General features: G+C 39.1%; 1 protein-coding gene across 4 annotated transcripts in view; it reads left to right on the top strand.

Annotated features, from left to right (window-relative positions):
- The window catches only part of LCLAT1 (lysocardiolipin acyltransferase 1), a 203,102-nt gene that overhangs the window by 57,452 nt on the left and 125,950 nt on the right, over positions 1-19,700 (top strand). Inside the window, exon 1 of one of the 4 annotated variants that reach the window (XM_050948604.1) lies at positions 9,896-10,003. The exons of the other annotated variants lie outside the window; for them this stretch is intronic. The gene's annotated coding sequence lies outside the window, so the exon portion shown is untranslated. Of the gene's footprint in view, positions 1-9,895; positions 10,004-19,700 lie in introns of those variants that run through there. 4 annotated transcript variants of the gene reach the window in all.

Genomic DNA, 19,700 nt, shown 5'->3' with positions numbered 1-19,700 from the left:
TATCCAAGTATATACACAACTCCTTAAATATCATAAGTACATACAGTACATACATCTTGCAACAATTATGAGGATCACGGACATGAGAGATCTTAGAGACTTCTCTTGACCCTCTTTGGAGAAATACTGTGACAGCAATGTGTTGAATGTAGTGAGTTTGTCAGGCTTGTCAAGAATTACTGTTACAGAATAGTGAACCCTTTGCCATTTGGCGTCAATGAGCCTCTATATCACAAGCAATAACTGTGGAAAGGATTTAGGGGTCATAGTGGATAGGCGACTGAGCTTGAACTCCCAGTGTGTTCATGTGGCAAAAAGAGCTAATGTGATCCTTGGATGTATAAACAGGGGAGTGGTGAGTAGGAGTAAGGAGGTCCATTTTGTATTTGTATACAGCATTGGTGAGACCGATCCTAGCATACGGTGTTCAGTTCTGATATCAACGTTTAAAAAAGGATGTTGAAAAATTGGAGAGGGCGCAGAAGAGAGCAATGAAAATGATTTGAGGGCTGGAGAAAATCCCTCACAGTGATCAGAAAGAATATTAAGAAGTGATTTGCTTAGAGTATGAATACTTTGTTGGGTGGCAATAGTGGGATATTAATGAGCTCTTTGATTTAGCACAGAACAGGATAGCAAAAACCAAAGGCTGGAAGTGAAGCTTGACAAAAAATCAAGTTAGAAACTAGGCACAATTTTTTAACTGCAAGGTTGATTAACCCTTGCAACAAATTACCAAAGGAAGTGGTGGATTTTCTATCTCTCGTTGTCTCCAGATCATGACTGGATGTCTTTTCTGGAATTTATGCCTTAGTCAAACACCAGTTATGCTTCAGTCAAACACAAATTCTTGGACTCAGTATAGAGGTATGTAGGTAAAATTGAATGGCCTGTGTTATGTACAGGAGATCAGATCAGATGATCTAAAGGTCCCTTTTGACCTCAAACTCTGAATTTGCTTGTAAGTGAAGTTTAGGTGGATGTTCTAAATACATAATTGTATATGTATGACTAGGAACTGGATGATTCTGGAGATTGCTCTACAGTCAGGAAGAAGCCTTTCACCATCAGGTTACTGATTCTAATGGAGACTTGATCAATAGTAACCAAAACTTTACATCCTGTAAAAACTGCCAATTAGAAATTGAAGGCAGAATGCAGAGGTTTTCTTCATATACATCTATTAAGTAACTAGGAATGCCTTTTAAAAAAGAGTGCTAGGAGTGCAAATAAGAATCATCAATAGTCTCTCAATATCAGTTATATAAACTGAAAATATTTTTTCTTATGGTCTATATATTAAGGTTGGTCTTTTCACTTTGCGTTTTTGCAAGTAGTATGGGAAGGAATAGGCCCATGTCAACTTAATTATAATAAATAACTAGAATTATAAGATTTTCCAAATCTTTTCAGGCAGTCATGTCATATTAACATGAATTAAGGAAGGTGAAGGATGTTCTTGTTTGTGAAAGAAGAGAACTAGGCATCCACCCACAAATCCACGTTAAATTTAAAGAATATTGGGCCGGAAGAAATTCAGAGTACTGTTTTTTGCAAAAAATATCTCATTTTGGAAACCAGTTATTGCATTAAGCTTTCTGTTATGACTCTCTACACTTTCCATCGAAATATAAAACCAATGAGACCATGAAGATCCTTATTGGCACTTCTTATAAATCCTTTTCATGTCAGTAATTATTCTGAAATTAGTCTCAATAACAACATGAAAAATAGGTTATTGGAAACCCCAATTATTTTTCTTAAACTGTCTTTATGGCAGTGCTTCACAGTGTGTAGGTGTATGGTAACAGTAGCTACATTTGTCTTAAAGGGAAACCTTTAAACAATAACAGGAAACCCTGTTAGGGTACCCTTTTCAAACAGATGGGACTTGTACGATGTCACTTACATAATGGCATTTTCCATTTGAAAAGATTTTGTTCTAACGTAGGTGGGATGGTTAGGGAAACCCTGACATGAACATCAATTCAACTTTTCCTATTGCGAATGCAGATTTTACTCAGTCTAAAATATTAACCAGCATGGATTTCACGCCTTTAGGCAGGTGAAGTTTATGGAGTGGTAGTATAAAAAAGGTGAAATGTTTTCAAATCAACAAATTGCAATATGGACGTGCTGAATTCATATGCTAGATGACTAACTATAAAGCTGTTCCTGCCAGTTCAATAATGACTCCTATGGCTGATGATTAGTTATAGTTCAAAAGTTACCGGCTAAGGGAGATAAATGTTTGTTGCCTTATAATGAATAAAGATGACAGGCATTGTTTTTAATTATTTTTTGTGCTTAGGATTTTTATATTAAAAATTTGAATCTTGTCTGCTCCAGAAGAATCTGTAGACAACTCTTGACACCTGGTAGGATTATAGCAATGTGTGTACCAATAAAAGTGAAACCTGACTGAGGATTAAATAAATTTAAGACTCTCTAAACTCACTGGTTTTTGTTAACATGTATTTAACATAAAACTCTTGGAGAAGAAGCTGTTTCTTACATGGGCATGTAGTGGTCTGGACATTACTCATGTTTCACAGCTGTTTATTCCACCACAGTGGAGGCAGTTTATATGTATAACCCTTTCTTCCTTGCAATTCACACTCCCCTTGTGAGACCAAAATTTCAAGATAAGAAAACCACTACTTAAAAATCAACACCACTGTCTTTTCAATTAAGGGCTGAGACAGCTGTTTTTGTACAAAGAGTTATTCAATTCTTTGAAACAAAAAATGAGAAGACCAGAACTGACATTTTTTTAAAGATAAAACAAACATTGTTCTTAAATACCTACTGTAAAGTCACTTTTTCTTTGTGTTAAATAGACTTAATTTGAATTACTTAGAATTTGTGACAATGAGCAATTCTTAATATATACACACACTTTTGTTCTATTTGTTTTCTGCAAAGAATTGGAGAGGAAGTTTCTTTTCAAACAAACAGAAACTTTTATAGAAAAAAAGAGCACGATCCTATTAACAGTTCAAATATATTAATTTTTTGCCAGAGCTTTGCTTGGTTTTTGGGACATTTTTCTTTTATATAGTTGCTTTTCTTGACACTTTTTGCATTTTCTCCATGTCAAGTTGTCATCTGGATGCCTCAGAATCTTTTGCATTCACTCTTGAATATAGAATCCCATTGGCCCTTACCTGCCTGAAAAATTTTTATGATGATGTTCTTGGTTCATTTACAAGTTAACACATTCAAGTTTGGGGTGGCCTTGCTGAGCTGGTACTGTCTTCTGTCTGCATTGTTGCTGCTGTAATTTAGTCTCTATTTCTGCTACAAACTCCACACTTTCAGAGGGTTTCAACGGGCATATAATATTTTCAGAAAGTTATACACAGGGCAGGGGCAACTACCAGTCAGGTTTAAGGATTTTGGTGCCTTGTAAGGATTTCTTTTTACTCCCTTACTTTGTCTCCTTAAAAGATAGGAATCAGTCGTAGACAAGAGATCTTCAACCACTTGGGCTGCTGTCTTGGATCCAACACATTATGTAAACTATCCCTGTAAAGGCTTTTTAAAAAAAAAATAAACCATCTAGCTTCGGTTTTCTGCAGCCATGTTTTACAGGCTTCTATACCTCAGTGCCCTCTGTTTACACTTTGAGCTTTCCCTGCAGCTGCATTGTATCAGACCGCAGGAAGTGTGATGAAGCCTGAGCTAGGGTCTGGGGTTTTTTGTTAACTTTAAGAGTGAATACTATGTGTATGCTGTCAGTATGTTCAAAAGGCTGACGCTTGTTTTTGACCATTTTTTAATTATTGGACGTGCTTGTAATCAGCTCTATTGTTAAGGTTGGGTTCAGTTTTTTACTTTAAGCAGGGACAGAACCTTCTGTGTTATAGGAAGAATCTTCCTCAAATTTGCAGCATGTAATCAATAAGCAACTATTAATTTTCTTAGTCTTTTTAAGTAATTGTGCTAATTAGTTTGTTAAAATTTTCTTAAAGGGCTCTATTTTAATTTTAAGAAATTACTCTTTTGAGCCTCATGGTCTTTTGGGCCCTTCAAACTAACACTTCTTACTAATTCTTCAAACTTCCCTATAACTAGAATTCAGTGGAAACTCTGGGAATAGGCATGTTTTTTTTGGGAAAATAATTAAGCAGTAATTTGCTTACTAACACTGCTCTACAGCCAAAATGCTTCTGAAATAAATGTAGTCCAACTTCACTAATTCTGGGTCACTGAGAACGAAAATGATGCTTAAAATTGTTGATTTGCTCTAGTTTTCAAGATATGCTATTGGGTCAGTATATACGACCCTTGACTTGGAAATAGCGGAGGATAAGTGAGTTATAAAGGGAAGGGATCTCAATTTAAACCAGAAATGACTAAACTACGTCTTTGACTGGATCTATGAATAAATCTATGACTGGGTTTGGACAGTACTTGCTTTTTAGGCAAAACAATGAATGATGCAATCTGAAGCTGGTATTGTGTCATACATGATATGAATTGCATCATGTTATTCCTAGAAGTCATAGATGATGCAATCCTAACGAAGCTTACATCACTCTGCTGAACAAATTGCCTTATATCAGCTCTAGAAATCATACAGTGTCATGCTCTCTTACTTGTCAGTGTTTGATTTTGCAAAGGGACACATTTCTGTTTAGCCAAAGTGAGCAGAGATGCCTCGTACTTGTGTGAACAGTGCAGATAACTTCTGCTATTTGTGGTGAAGTGACTTTAGCATCACAAAAGCGCAGTATAACCACTATGGTTAAGAAAGCCTATCACCTTTCTTTTGGCTGCAAAATTGGAGATCAGGACAAGAGGTGGGCCCCACACATATGCTGCAACACTTGTGCAACAAATCTTCGCCAATGGTTGAACAGGAAAAGGAAATCTATGCCTTTTGCAGTGCCAATGATTTGGAGAGAGCCAACAGATCATACCAGCAATTGTTACTTCTGCATGGTGCCTCCAGTTGGGAAAGGTGTGTCAAAGAAGAAAAAGTGGACTGTGCATTCTCCACGGAGAAGTACCCCACGGGGAAGGACTGCCGGTTCCTGATGCACCAGAATAATTCTCACTTGAGTCAGACGAGGAAGAGGATGAAACTTCTGGTCCTGAACCATCAATGTCACAGGACCCACATTTTCTCCCATCCTCCTCCTCTGAACTACACCTCATAACACAAGGTGAACTGAATGACCTTGTCAGGGATTTGGAACTACCCAAGAGTAAGGCAGAGCTGTTGGGCTCCAGACTACAGCAGTGGAATCTCATGGCAGGCTATCAGGGCAAATGGAGCCCATCAATGCTTACAGACTATTGCTGGACAGTGACAAGAGATGATCCATTTAATGAATACAAGAGACAAGCCAAGAAGCGCAGAGTAGACACTGAATAGGACTAAACTATGTACATAATAGTTTTTTGCCTTTTGTTTCATATTAAATTTTATTTATATAACCCTTTTGCTGATTTTTAAAGTGTTCCATAAACAGGACAGGTGAAATATTATCATGTAAAGCAACCATAAACACATGAAAAGACCTAGGTTTACAATTTATGATTAAAACTCTACTATCTACACAATATACATAGACATAAAATGTAAAAACTTAAATATCTTAGAAACAGTAGCCAATCAGTTGTTTTAATTGTCATATTTGAATTCAGCACATCAAAATACATAATAAATATCACATTTTATCTCTGAAGCAAACGACTTCTCAAAAATTGTAGACCACTGTAATTAACAGAGATGATTTATAACTTCTCAGGGCCAGTTCAGAAGCTCACATCATTAAATAGTATTGTGACATCAGAGGTAATTCAGCCAATCGCTGCCATTCCTCTCCAGTTAACTTACATGCTGCAATTCTGTTGGGTGGTGAAGTGATTCTGTGAAGGGATGGCATTGAACACATCAAGAGTTCTCATTGGTAGGTAACATGATAAACTCAAAGATAATCTTGGAAATTGATCTACAAAACCACTACACTGTGTATCAGTTAAGGTTGGTCTCTATATAACATACCTAACATAAAACCACAAAAGCAAGGAAATGAACAATTAAGGTACCATTTACTGCTTTTCTTTATTACCCAGAGAAAGACTTCAATAGCACAATCAGCATACAGCACACATTGCAACCTTAAATCCACCTCTGTGGGATGAGGGGAAGGAGGTGGACAGAAAGGAATATGAGGACTTGGGTACTGAAAGTCTGGGATCCTCACAGGAGCAAAGTCAGTAGTGTGATGTGTTGGGCTGTGTAGTGAATTTGACATTAGTAACATCTTTTTCGGTGGAAGGGTAGTGTGTATGTGCTGTTAGATGTCTCAACTGTTCATATACTTGCTTTTATAAGAGGTATTATGTTTAGAACTGCCTTAACTAATCACAGCCTCCTTAATATTTTAGGAATCACTGACAAATACCATCTCAGTTTAGTTTTTAAAAAAAAATCCAAACAACCCTCTTGCATAGTTTAAATCAATTGTCAAAATTGCCCACTTAAAACTGACACAGTTATAATTGCTTGTGATCCCATTTAGTTATTTTACTGAAGATACTGTCTGTTTTAATCTTGTATCCTCCAGAGCACTAATTTTATCTTGTGTAAGTATCTAAGTGCATTGTGTTTCAAAGGTTAATTAAAATCGTTGTAGGTAAGGATGGGTGAAAATGAGGTTGGCTGAGGATCTAATCTTTTTCTTGCTTGGTGAGTATCAGTGACATATTTTGGAGAACATTGTATCCATGATAATTTTTTTTCACTAGTTGTAAATCTTAAATGTTGTTGGAAACCCTGTTCATACCAGTATTTCACTTCTGCTCAATTTATCTTCAATTATCTTTCTCGTCACATCACTCTTTATTCCTTTATAACCAATTCCAACACTTCTTTCCCTCATCTACTTCATTGAAAGTAGGGTGAAGAACATGGTGGGTTTTTTTGTTGTTCATCTGTGCCTCAGTCACTAAATAAAGTTTCTGGACCGTTAATTGAGGTCAGGCAGATTGTGTAAAAGAGCACATTGTGCTGCTTAATGTAACTGTGACCCAGTGCCTTTCTATCACTTTGTCTTTTCCTTTTGGCATTGAGATGTTTCATTAATTCTGCTTTGTGCAAACTCCATCACTTCCTTCCCTCTTTGTTAACATGTGGCAAAATCAGGAACAAATGGAAGCAATGATTTGTGGGGCAGAAAGTGGTGTTAAGTTGTTGAGTGCCAAATAATTTTAAACAACAAAAATTACTAAGTATACAGTCCAGAGAAACAAAACCAAACAAGCATTTAAACAGTGGTTACTTCCACCACAATCCCTCCTCTGTGTCTTTGTGGAGAGCTTTCCACAGCTTACACTGCAAGAGAGAGGGTCTACTGGGTGTGGCAACTCTTCTCAAGGCAAGTTGAGACCAAAGTCTATTAAACTCCAAATGTGTAGTGAGTTCTGTTTTAGTGTAACATAGATAACTGAAACAGTTTATAAATGGACTAAGGAATTTTATTTAGGGGTTGGTGACTCCTGTCTGGTTTATCATGGATAACCTAAGCAGTTTATCAATGGGCAGAGGTAAGTGATTTTAACTAGCTTCTATGAAACCAAAGAAACATTTACAGTACTTCAGTACTTTTACTTCAGTAAAGAAAAAAAAAGTGTCACTCAAGAAGCAGTCTTGAGACTGTCACATTAATTAATATTCAGTCTTAAATTCACATTAAATCTTGCTATTCCTCTCTGTTTATTAAGGTTAGCTTATGTCTCCTCTCCAGGAGTAAATGGTCTAAACAGTTTGGTGTTTGAGGAGAAGCTGTTGGTGTCTTTTAACTAGAATAGCTATTCCATATCACATTAAAATTATTAGAAGAAAAATGTAAATCTGAATCCCTTGGTAGTGCTTTTGTGAGCACCATCTCACCAGTGATGAAGTCTCTGTGATGCTGCGTTGCAGAAACCGTGCAAAACTGGAAGGTTTGTGCTGCTTGGGATCATAGGTGGTGGCTTTTGATTCTTCTTAGCTGTCTTGCTGCTGCTGCTTACTTGCTTCTACAGATAATCATTGTGAATGTAATAATGCATAAGAGAGTTAAGGTATGTAGGAGTGTATATGGGTAGGAGAGGGGAGAGTGTGTGTGTCAGTTCAGGGGAATTTATAATTTCTGCATTCTCACTGAAGATGGAAGGCATTCCTCTTTCAAATATCAGCTGGAGTTAGCTATCAGCTGCTTCACATTTCATTATCTTAACACCTTCACCTTCATGGCATAGTCATAGTGGCATCTGTCACAGTTACCAGACTAACTGCACTGCTGAGCCCTCCTGGATTTTGAGAGCACTCCTTCCATGTCTAAAGCCTTGAGCTGTCACCTTCTTTCTAAGTGGAGCCATGTGATTCTCCCACTTTCAGAACAGGCTTTGGGCTGCAGTCTCTAGATACTGTGATTATGTCAGCAGGTCCAAGTTATGTTCAGTACTTGCAGTTCTGTTCTATCTGGAGTGGTTAACAGTGACCAGACGGCCTTCTTAAAGCAAACTATTATATTTAGTGCCAAAGTGTTTAAAAGAAAAATACCTTTAAAAACAATAAGTATATATACATGTCTGGCTTATACCAGTTGTCTACTTGTCTTGCAGACAACATATACCAGTTGTCTACTTGTCTTGCAGATGGCAAGTGTCTGTCTTGGGCTCCAGGGTGGTCTCCATTGTGGCGGTGGGATCTCCACCAAGTAGGGCATGCAGCACTTTGTAAAAGTGGCAGGTCTGCACTTCACCCCCTATTTGACTGTTTGTCTGCCTGGCCTTCTAGTATGCTTGTCTCAGTTCCTTTGCTTTCATACGCCACTGCTGCTGATCCCAGTCATGTCCCATTGCCTGCATGCCTCATGCAGTCTGCTCATAGAGGTCCACATTTCTGCAGCTGTTGTGTAGCTCTGCCTGCACAGCCTCTTCTCCCACAAGTCCAGTGTTTCAAATAGCATTATGTCACTGCATGCTACGGAACTTAGTGTGTAGCAGACTAGAGCGCTGTGCATTCACATACTGGCTTGCCACGCGTTAAGTCTCTTTCTGGACAAACTCTTAGAGGCACAGGACAAAATTTCACCCTTTACTGATGCACATGTAGATAACAAGTATTAATACTAGTTAAAAATGCCAGATTCGTACTTCCTCTTTGACATTTTCTTTTTGGCCTTGTCACCTGACAGACAAACAAACAAACACAACCCAAAACAAACCAATAACTCCTCCTGGGTTTATGTGTCTGAGTATTTAGACCACATGCAAATAAGCCATCACAGTTTTTCATGAGAATGAGGCAATAGTGAGCTTCCTTCAGAAGTTTTGCCTTTGCTTCTGTGGCTGCCAGGTAACAAATCTATCATTTCTGATGACAGAGCAGTCACCTCGTAAGCATAAATGATCATCAGGAAAATATTTCAGTTTGTGTCTTTTGAAATTATTTTAAATTGGAACAAGTTGTAGTTTCAAAGTATCATGCATTTTAGCTTAATTTTTTAGCCTTATTTCTAGTAGCTGGTAGCCACCTGCCAAGTTTCAAGTCCCTGCTCCAAAGCATAGAGCTTCTCGATGCAACCGTTGTAAGAATTTTCTTAATATTGGCAAAATGATTTTTCCCCCGATACTGTTTTTGGAAATGGGTATCTGGCTCCAACTTTGTTTCATCTGACATGGAAAATTTCAGCCTGAACAGTGTGTTTGACAAAGCAACTAAAAATAGGGTCTTATAAAGGAAAGTGTTAATTAAGGTGGCCTGCAGGAAGCACTTCCATCTGTAGCAACATGCTCAGTCAGAGTGACCTGTGAGATCAGTGAAGATGTCTTTAGTTAGCTTTTCTATTCAATCTCTACATTTTACTTGACACTGGAAACCATTCAAGCCCTGATCCTGCAAGTGGCTCTACACTGACTTCATTGAGGCTCAGTGCCAGGGCAGAGGTTTCCCCATAGAGATCTATTTGCAAAATTGGGACTCGGTTGCTGTTGTTACATGGTAAGTTAATAGGTAGTGGGAACTTAAGCTGATGTCAACAGAAAAGACCAACCCAATGGGTTTGCTTAACAGTAATTCTTGTAAGTGGTGTTCTTATAATCCTTCCCCAAATGGCTTAAACAATAAGTAAATGAGAACTGGTTGGGTTTACAAAGGTGGGCTCTAGTGTGACCAGCCTAAATCCCCAAGTTATTCATTTATTAAAACACACACATGAAAAAGGAAAAAGGTCATTTTGGGTGCTTGTTAATGATCTTGAATTTTTGTATGGCAGAAGGGGCAAGGCTAGTTACCCAAATTCCACTGAAAGTCATTTTAAGTAGGTTGCCTTACTCCCATTTGTGTCTTCAAAATCTTCCCTTCCATTTTCACAGCTTTTAGGCTAAGTGGTAGCACTCACAGTAAAATTTCCCATGACACAATTATGGCCCCAGTGATGGTTGATGGCTTTCATAGCCTATTACACTGTCTGAGTGAACGATGCTCAGACTCTGGGCTTCGTTTTCTCCAATTCTCTTGTGTTAATAATACTGATTGTAGAATACCGGTCAAAACTGGCTTCCAAACTTCTATCACCCTATTGACCTTCTGCTTAGGAAAGCTATTAAAAATAAAGTAATTCCTCATGGATGTACTATTACAAAAAAGGGAGAAATGCAAGTTATGGTTTCACAAGCTGCCAGGCAGACATTCAGAATGGTCGAACATAGCAAAGGCATTAGAATCTTGGAAACTCAAAACCTTAAATCAACCTTAAGGAATGTGTGTTGGCACAGATGCAATGTATGTAAGGGAGAGATTAAGAGCCTTTACTGTTTTTGGGGACGTTGGTTCAATTTCTAGTGCCGAAGGTCAAAACTGATGTACTGAGCATCAAATTTAAATCTTTGCCTCGAACTAACTTTGCTTTAGGGCTTCTTTGTCTGCGTGTTTAGCAATGAAATCCTCATTCTGGGGGAACAGATAATGGTGAAACTGCTACTTTTAATGCCATTATTAGGAATAGCTGTGAACTGAGGCTCTAAAGGTACTGTGGTAGAGGGAAGAACTGCCAATTCTAATAGCTCTTTCAAAAATGTCTCCCATTAAAGATGATAACTTTCTTTGACAGAGTAACAAGCCTTGTGGATAGCGGGGAAGCGATAGACGTGGTATATCTTGACTTTAGTAAAGCTTTTTGATACTGTCTTGCATGACCTTCTCAGAAACAAACTAGGGGAATGCAACCTAGATGGAGCTACTATAAGGTCGGTACAAAACTGGTTGGAAAACCATTTCCAGGGAGTAATCGTCAGTGGTTCACAGTCATGCTGGAAGGACATAACGAGTGGGGTCCCGCAGGGATCAGTTCTGGGTCCGGTTCTGTTCAATATCTTCTTCAATGATTTAGATAATGGCACAGAGAGTACACTTACTTGCGGACGATACTAAGCTGGGAGGGGTTGTAAGTGCTTTGGAGGATAGGATTAAAATTCAAAATGATCTGGACAAACTGGAGAAATGGTCTGAAGTAAACAGGATGAAATTCAGTAAGGACAAATGCAAAGTACTCCACTTAGGAAGGAACAATCAGTTACATACATATAAAATGGGAAATGACTGCCTAAGAAGGAGTACTCCAGAAAGGTATCTGGGGGGTCATAGTGGACCGCAAGGTAAATATGAGTTACCAGTGTAACTGTTGCAAACGAAAAAAAAAAAAAAGGCAAACTTAATTCTGGGATGTATTAGCAGGAGTGTTGTAAGCAAGACATGGAAAGTAATTCTTCTGCTCTATTCTGTGCTGATTAGGCCTCAACTGGAGTGTTGTGTCCAGTTATGAGCATTACATTTCAGGAAGGATGTGGACAAAGTGGACAAAGTCCAGAGAAGAGCAACAAAAATGATTAAAGGCTTAGAAAACATGACCTATGAGGGAAGATTGAAAAAATTAGGTTTGTTTAGTCTGAAAGAGAAGATTGAGGGTGGCAGGGGGGGACATAACCTTTTACATACATGAAAACTCTTGTTACAAGGAGATGGGGGTAGATTGTTCTCATTTAACCTATGAGGATAGGACAAGAAGCAATGGGCTTAAATTGCAACAAGGGAGGTTTAGGTTGGACATTAGGAAAAACTTCCTAACGGTCAGGGTAGTTAAGCACTGGAATAAATTACGCAGGGAGGTTGTGGAATCTCCATCATTGGAGATTTTTTTTTAAGAGCAGGTTAGACAAATTCCTGTCAGGAATGGTCTGATAATACTTAGTTCTTTCGTGAGTGCAGAGGACTGGATTAGATTACTTCTCAAGGTCCCTTCCCATCCTTTCAGTCCGTGATTCTATGAGTCTGTCAGTGTTCCATTATTCATCAATTTTAATCTTCTGAATTACTGTAAATTCTTGAAGTTTGCTCAGCTATTTTTGTTGTAGAATAACACTGTTGACAAGCTAGGAGAAAAACTTAATGCCTTGGTATGACATAGGATATGATTTTCAAAAACTTCATTCTGATTGGGACTTTTTGCTTTAATGGCTATAATTTGGGGTCTTGGGATCTCATCTCTGTACAACATAAAAGCCCGTCTGTGCGAACTAGTTTGTTTCCTTTAACTTCTAATATCCATGTATTATGATTATTTTGAAACAGATTCTAGTTATCTAGGGGGCAAAAGCTGTAAAACCCTCTTTCAGTTTAAGTATAACTTACATTTACATTAAGGGCTTATTCATCTGAGGAAGAGTGACTTGCTTTTGGTAACTGTCAGTTATAAGTAGCTTTTTCCTACTGTAGATTGGACCTAGCTTTGAGCCTTAGATCTTCTATTAGCTACATCATAAAACTTCAGAAAGTGCCCTCATTCTTTGTGTGTCTGTAGGTTATTTAGAGGTCACTCAGAACTGACATTTAATAAATATTGAGCTTTTTTGACTGTTTCCAACCTTAAAAATAAACACACCTTGAGGTTAGTACAGTAGCTATTTTTGATGTGGTTAAACCTCCTATCCTTGATGCATGGGCAGCCAGGGGGCTCTTGCTTCCTAATGCTGTAAGAATGAAAGCTCAAAAGGCCATAGTAACTTACAGCATAGACAGTGTAGAGTAGGTTTGTATTTCAAATGCTGTGAAATGGATACTTGGAATAGTTCATGTATGATTCTGTTGAACTTAAGCATTTTTATGTAGCAAAAGTTACAATTGTATGATTAGTTTTTCTTCCTTTGGCATTTCTGCCTATTGCTGGTCAATTGCAGATTGTACTGCATTTTGTGAATTTATTTAAGAATGAAACCAGGCTTCTTTCCGTAATGTATTCTCACCATAAGGTTGCCAACTTTCTAACCGCATAAAACCAAATACCCTTGCCCCGCCCCTGTTCCCAGGCAGGCTCCAGGGTGGGGCCAGAAATGATAGGTTCAGGGTGCAGGGAGGGGGCTCTGGGCTGGGGAAGGGGTTTGGGCTCCAAGAAGGGGTGAGGGCTCCAGCTGGGAGTGCAAGCTCTGGAGTGGGGCCAGGGATGATGGGTTTGGGGTGCAGGAGGTGCTGCAGGCTCCAGGAGGGAGTTTGGGTGTGGGAGGTGGCTCATGGGTGGGGCAGGGAGTTGGGGTGAGGGCTCTGGGAGGGAATTAGGATACAGGAGGAGGTTCCAACTTGGGGCAGAGGGTTGGGGTGTAGGAGGGGGTTCGGGGTGCAGGCTCTCAGTCGGCAGCATAGCGGGGCTAAGGCAGGCTACCTGGCTCCACACAGCTTCCGGAAGCGGCAGCATGTCCTTGACCCTGCTCTGGCTCCTAGGCGCAGGGGTCAAGGGACTCTGTGTGCTGCCCACGCCTGCAGGCACCACCCCTGCAGTGCCCATTGGCTGCAGTTCCTGGCCAATGGAAGCTGTGGAGCTGGCGCTCAGGGTGGGGGCAGTGTGTGGAGCCTTTATGGCCGCCCCTGCGCTTAGGAGCCGCAGGGACATGCTGGCTGCTTCAGGGAGCCGCGTGGAGCCAGGAAGCCTGCCATAGTCCCGCTTCACCTCCAGCTGGACTTTTAGCAGCCCGGTCAGCAGTGCTGACTGGAACTGCCAGGATTCTTTTCCAACCAGGCGTTCTGGTCGAAAACCAGATGCCTGGCAACCCTAATTCACCACCTGACACTCTCTTCTAAGCATTTCTAAATACCTTGCCGTTTGCTCTCATGAAGTCTTTATTAGTCTAATGACTACTCAGAGAGAGGTTTTGAAGAGTAAAGGCAAATGAGTGAAAAAACATTGTACCAATTTGATCTTTTCTAACTGAATTACCTACTTAATAACATCTAATGGCTAAATTGCAAAGAGGGTCAAAGATGCATTTACAGTTGTTAATTATTTTAATTATCATAAAAGAATGTAGGACTGGATACATTCACTTAATCCTCTACTTTATCTCTGATGACTGGGTTTAAAAAAATTAAATGAAGTCAGTTTTAATGATGTGGCACATGTTTATTCCATAGAAGCAGTCTACACCACAGTTTAACACACTTGATAGTCCTTTTTGGAGAGGCCAGTATTTAAAGAACAGGATCAGGAGTAAGATGTGTTGGGGAAAAATGATGTGAGGAAACTTGCAAAGCATGTTGCTTGTATTGCGTGGGCTGCTGTGTCAGTCTGTAAAAATCATTGCATATTTTATAAAAGGACATGCTACTTTGAAATCATAGCACTTTGAGGATCTCAAAACAATATTGTCTGTCATGTTCTCCATATAAGTTATATCCATTTTACAGATATATGAACTGAGACGCAGAGGTGAAGTTACACGGCTAAGTAGAGCTTGAAATGGAAACAAGTTCTTCCTCTCAATCTGTTATATGGAATTCTGACATTCAAACATGGTGCTATCTAGGTGCCAGTCCCCTGCTCTGATCCCAAGGTTAATAAAAGAACTGGTAAAAAAAAAGTTTAACAGTTTAACATGTTCCATCAGAACATGTTTATTCAACATAATCAAAACGTTCCACAGGAACATGTCAACTCCGTTTAAACTTTCTGCCTGGTTTCTTGTCAGCCTGCCTGGCTGCCCTGTCTCCCACATGGCCTAGTTGGTGAGCAGCCAGTATCCCCATATCTCTGGGTTGCCTGCCTGGTGGGCTGCCCAGTTCCCATGCTCCTGGAATTGTCCACCTGGCAAGCTCCCTGGGATTGCTGGGCTATATAAACTCCAAGGATTTCTGGCTGTTTGCCTGGTGGGCTGTTCAGCTCCCCTGCTTCCTACCCAGCAGATGAGTGGAGCAGGCTGCCCCCTCAGGTGGCTAGGGAACTGTCCAGAAATTTAAGAGGAAACCTGTTTTGGTTCTTCCGAAACAGACTTTTTCTCAAATTTCTGTTCCATGAAAAATATGGCATTTCCAGCTTATTCTGATTTGAAACCTTTTTTTTTTCTTTCCCCCCCCCCCCCCAGAAATTCAAAATCCTCTATCAGAGGTGAATTTTGGTTCCAGTACAGCTCTACTTAATAGTTTCAGAAAGAGATGCTGGACTAAATAATCAAACATTAGTTTGTAGCTAACTCACCTCCTGCAGGATAAGATTTCTGTGGAAGGTGCTGTAAACTGAGAGTAAATTGGGTTAGTGAAAGGGATTCCCGGCTCGCTGTCAAACTCTCCGGTTGGTTTTAATTGAAAATAGTGTGTAGTATTGTGGTGCTTAATTAAATAACCTTTGGTTACCTTTTCTGCTGGTAACTATTGACTAAAAAAGGATGCAATTGAATCCCTCTTGATTCAGCAGAACACAATGATTAATATGCAGGCAGTTTGTTGCCAATGGCCATCAAACTGAAACATTATACTGACTGGTAAGAATTCATGTTAGCATTGTTGCCTTAGAAGCAATAAAAACATTGGTTTATTTATTTAGTGATGTAATAAAACTTGATTTGTCAACTGTGAAATTTCAAATATTGGACCTGTTTAATTATTACATAAAAAGTGTCCCTGTTTCTTGGGCAGTGTTGCTTGATCCATATTGCAGGTTAAATCTTGTTTACAGTGAAGTTGGCAGATAATGAAGCTTAATCTATGCTTGACTTTTTTTTTTTTTTTTTTTTTAAGAACTTTAAATCATTCGGAAACCGGCAATGAAATGTGAAGTGTGAGCTCAGACTTGACTACTGTGTAACTGCTACTAGCCACCTTTAATTTTAGAAGCAGATGAGCCATTTATTTTTAACCAAATAATAGGAATATATTTCATATCCTTTCCTCCCTTCCAAGCCATGGAATTCTTCATGCATCAATTCTAGTTTGTAGTAGAGAATAGACTTTTCGCAGATCCTGTTTAAAACATTTTGGAAACATCATCATAACAAGTTCTGGTTTGGCAGTCATTTCAGCTGTACCTTGAACAAAAACATGTAACTAATAGGCAAAGCATGAGCCAGAGACTGACCACAACAGAATACCTCTGCTTAATATTATTATTTAAAAAAACACTATTCACATAAAAAATTCTCAAGTGGTTCAAGAATGGATTCTCGTAAATCTGAAGTTTACAAAAATGCAACTGTTTTGGAAACTTATTTCTGTCCCATCTTAGCCAAGAATGTTTAAAATTAACTGAAATGTAAAACAAAAAATGTATTTTAGGAATTACTGTTTCCCGTTACCTGGAGACAGAAAATATTTTTGTTCTGCTGTGACAACAAGAATATGTGAACGACTATACAGTACCCCAATAACTTGGAGTTCTGCCACAAAATAGGTGAAAAATTACAAGCCCAGTACAAGGGTAGCATCTCTCTAATAGCATGCAGCTTCAGACATGAATCATAACCTAATCCTTTTTTGTCCTTCTGCATGCACCCCACCCCGCAAATGGAAAGTGATTTTGGAGTAAGCCAAAGCTTTTGTGTATTACTGATAAATCAGAAGTGCTGAGAATATCATTCCTACCATAGGAAGATATGGTTGTCAACAGCAATAAAAAAGTACTTTTCTACTTGAAAAACATTTAGCTGAGTAACGGAACATAACTTCCCCTCCCGATCCTTTAACTCATGAAGCATGCATCTTTCCTATGAAGCAGTGATGATAATAAAATGAATTGTTTTTCTACGTTTTTTGAGTTGCTGCTTTGCAATTTTTAGTTCTTAAGTCAAAAAGAGAAGGGATGGTTATTTGATCACGTTTTGCAGTTACAAACTGATGTTGAAGTTTGAATTTTATTGGTATTTCTTGTATGGAGTGGAGTTGTAGCCAGGTGCGTCCCAGGGTATTAGAGAGACAAGGTGGGTGAGGTAATATCTTCTATTGGACCAACTTCTGTTGGTGAGAGAGATAAGCTTTTGAGCTACACAGAGCTCTTCAGGTCTGGAAAAGGTACTAAGAGTGTCACAGCTAAAAGAAGATCGAACAGATAGTTTAGTTCTCACATATTTTAAGGGACTATTCAAGGTAAAATGGCCAATGGAGTCATAGGAAAAAATGGAGGTTTAGTGGGTAACAAATTGTTGTTGTAATAAACCATAAAGATGGTGTCTTTCAAAACCATGTTTTTTAGTCTCTAGCACAGTTATGAATTTCAGCTTCCAAGCTTGTCTTTTAAAAGAGTTGTGCAGGTTTCTTTTGAGGATGGGGACTGATAGGTCAAATATAGAGTGATCACTTTGTGAAAAGTGTTCACCCACAGGTGGCATGGTGTTTGTGTCTTTTTTATCGTTTTCCTGTGTGAGGTCATTGAGAATGTAGTGTTTGATTTTAGATTGGACAGAGAGGCTATTGTAGAATGCTAAAAGATTGTCTGCCACCTTCAAATGTTTTGGGTTTATACTTGCTGCCTCTACACCACTTCCAGCTGGTCAGAGAGATTTATCCCGGCTCTCTATCTTGTAATAGTCAAATCACAAGTCACACGGCTGGTTAAAAATATCCATTTTGAAATGCACATCTGAAAGCTGTAGTTGAAATTTGAAGTGCTAGATTAAAATATTTAAGGCTTTAAAATAAAAAAGGGAAGAATGTGGAATGTTGTATCTGACCTCCTTGTCCTCATCCTCAAAGGGAACCTGCACAATACCTTCAAATAATGAGCCTGGGAGCTTAAATTCATAACTCTGCTAGGCACCAAAAATCATGTACTCAGTAGAGACTCTGGGCGGGTCTACACTCCAGATTTACAGCGGCGCAGCTGCACCACTGTAGTGCTTCTGGTGAAGATGCTCTGAGTCAGTGGTTCTCAACCTGCGGCCCAATCAGCGCACAGCTGCAGCCCTTGTGACATCCTCAGGGCCATACAGGTAGTATTGGATGTGGCCCACAATGGTAAATAGGTTAAGAACCACTGCTCTAAGCTAATGGGAGAGAGTTCTTCCATCAGCTTAATAACTCCACCTCCACGAGAGGCGGTAGCTATGTTGGCAGGAGACATTCTTCCATCAACATAACACTGTCTATATTGGTGCTTAGGTCTGTATGTCACTCAGGGAGGTGCATTCTTCGCACCCTTGAGCAACATAGTTATGCTGCAGTAATTGTGTAGTGTAGACCAGAACTCCAGTTTGTTTCATCACAACAATCTATAACCCATTAACTCTCCTTTGTCCTATGACTGTATTGCCTTATCTTTTGATTGTGTATTAATTTTGTTGATTACTTACAAATCCCTAAGTAACAAGTGAACAGTCTGAGGTTTGGAAGGTTCTAGTCCCAAGATCAGGCACAGTGTTGTTAGAATTAATTGTAAATTGGGAATCATGATATGTATGGTTGCAACATCCTCACACTTAGGAAAAAGCTTCAGAATTTTCAGTAGTTTTATTAACACAATTAGCAAAATCACAATCACTCCAGCCCAGCAAGATAGATAGAGATAATACGGAAAGAGCATCTGAGCATCATATACTCACATCATTCCTTGCAGAAAAACCTAAAAGTGTTAGCTGTCATGATCATCATCGTCACCACCACCAGTGGTTGTCATTCTGGCATCTCCCATGGCACACAGGCTGGGATACAGCTTTTATAATGTGTTATGCTGATGCTACTATGCCTAATGCACATTCAGCAGGGGCTTCAGCCCCTTTTCCTTATTTGGACTTCCGGACCGCACTAATGTTGGGGTGCCCTTCTCCTATAGGTTACTAGACCTTTTACCTCAAGCTTATTAGCGTATATATTTATTCGTTGCCATGGCATTCTTGTGGTTGGACATCTGCTGGCATTGCTATCTTAAAATATCCCAAGCTGATAGCAGCTGGCATCTTGTGCCATATACCTGTCAGCAGGTTAATTATTACAGTATTCTTTCTTGTGATTATGATCTAGAATTACTTGTGGCTCGCTGCTTATGCTAGAGCTTTTTAGGCCTTGATTAGTTTAGCTAAGTTATTGTTTTACAGGTCTTGAGGCTTGTAGGTTTATTACATAACTGCCTTAACTTATACCTATGCCTTACCTAGTAAATACCTATTCTATGGGCTATACTGCAGATGTGTTAATTGCCCAGTTCATTTTGGTTTCTTGCAACATGTGTTAACTCCTTGTGCTTAATAATCTTTTCCACCTTGTATTTATCTGTGACCTCTGATTACCTTTTCCAGACCTGAAGAAGAGCTCCGTGGAGCTTGTCTCTTTTGCCAAAAGAAGTTGGTTCAATAAAAGATATTATCTTACTTATTTTCTCTCTCTCATGGAATCAGGACTTTTTTTTAAGAACTATAACTTTTTGAAAAGAAAATTCCCCTTATCTACTCTA

The sequence above is a fragment of the Gopherus flavomarginatus genome, chromosome 4 (genome assembly GCF_025201925.1).
Source record: "Gopherus flavomarginatus isolate rGopFla2 chromosome 4, rGopFla2.mat.asm, whole genome shotgun sequence".
Classification (NCBI taxonomy): Eukaryota; Metazoa; Chordata; order Testudines; family Testudinidae; genus Gopherus; species Gopherus flavomarginatus.
This window is presented reverse-complemented; position numbering and strand designations above follow the sequence as displayed.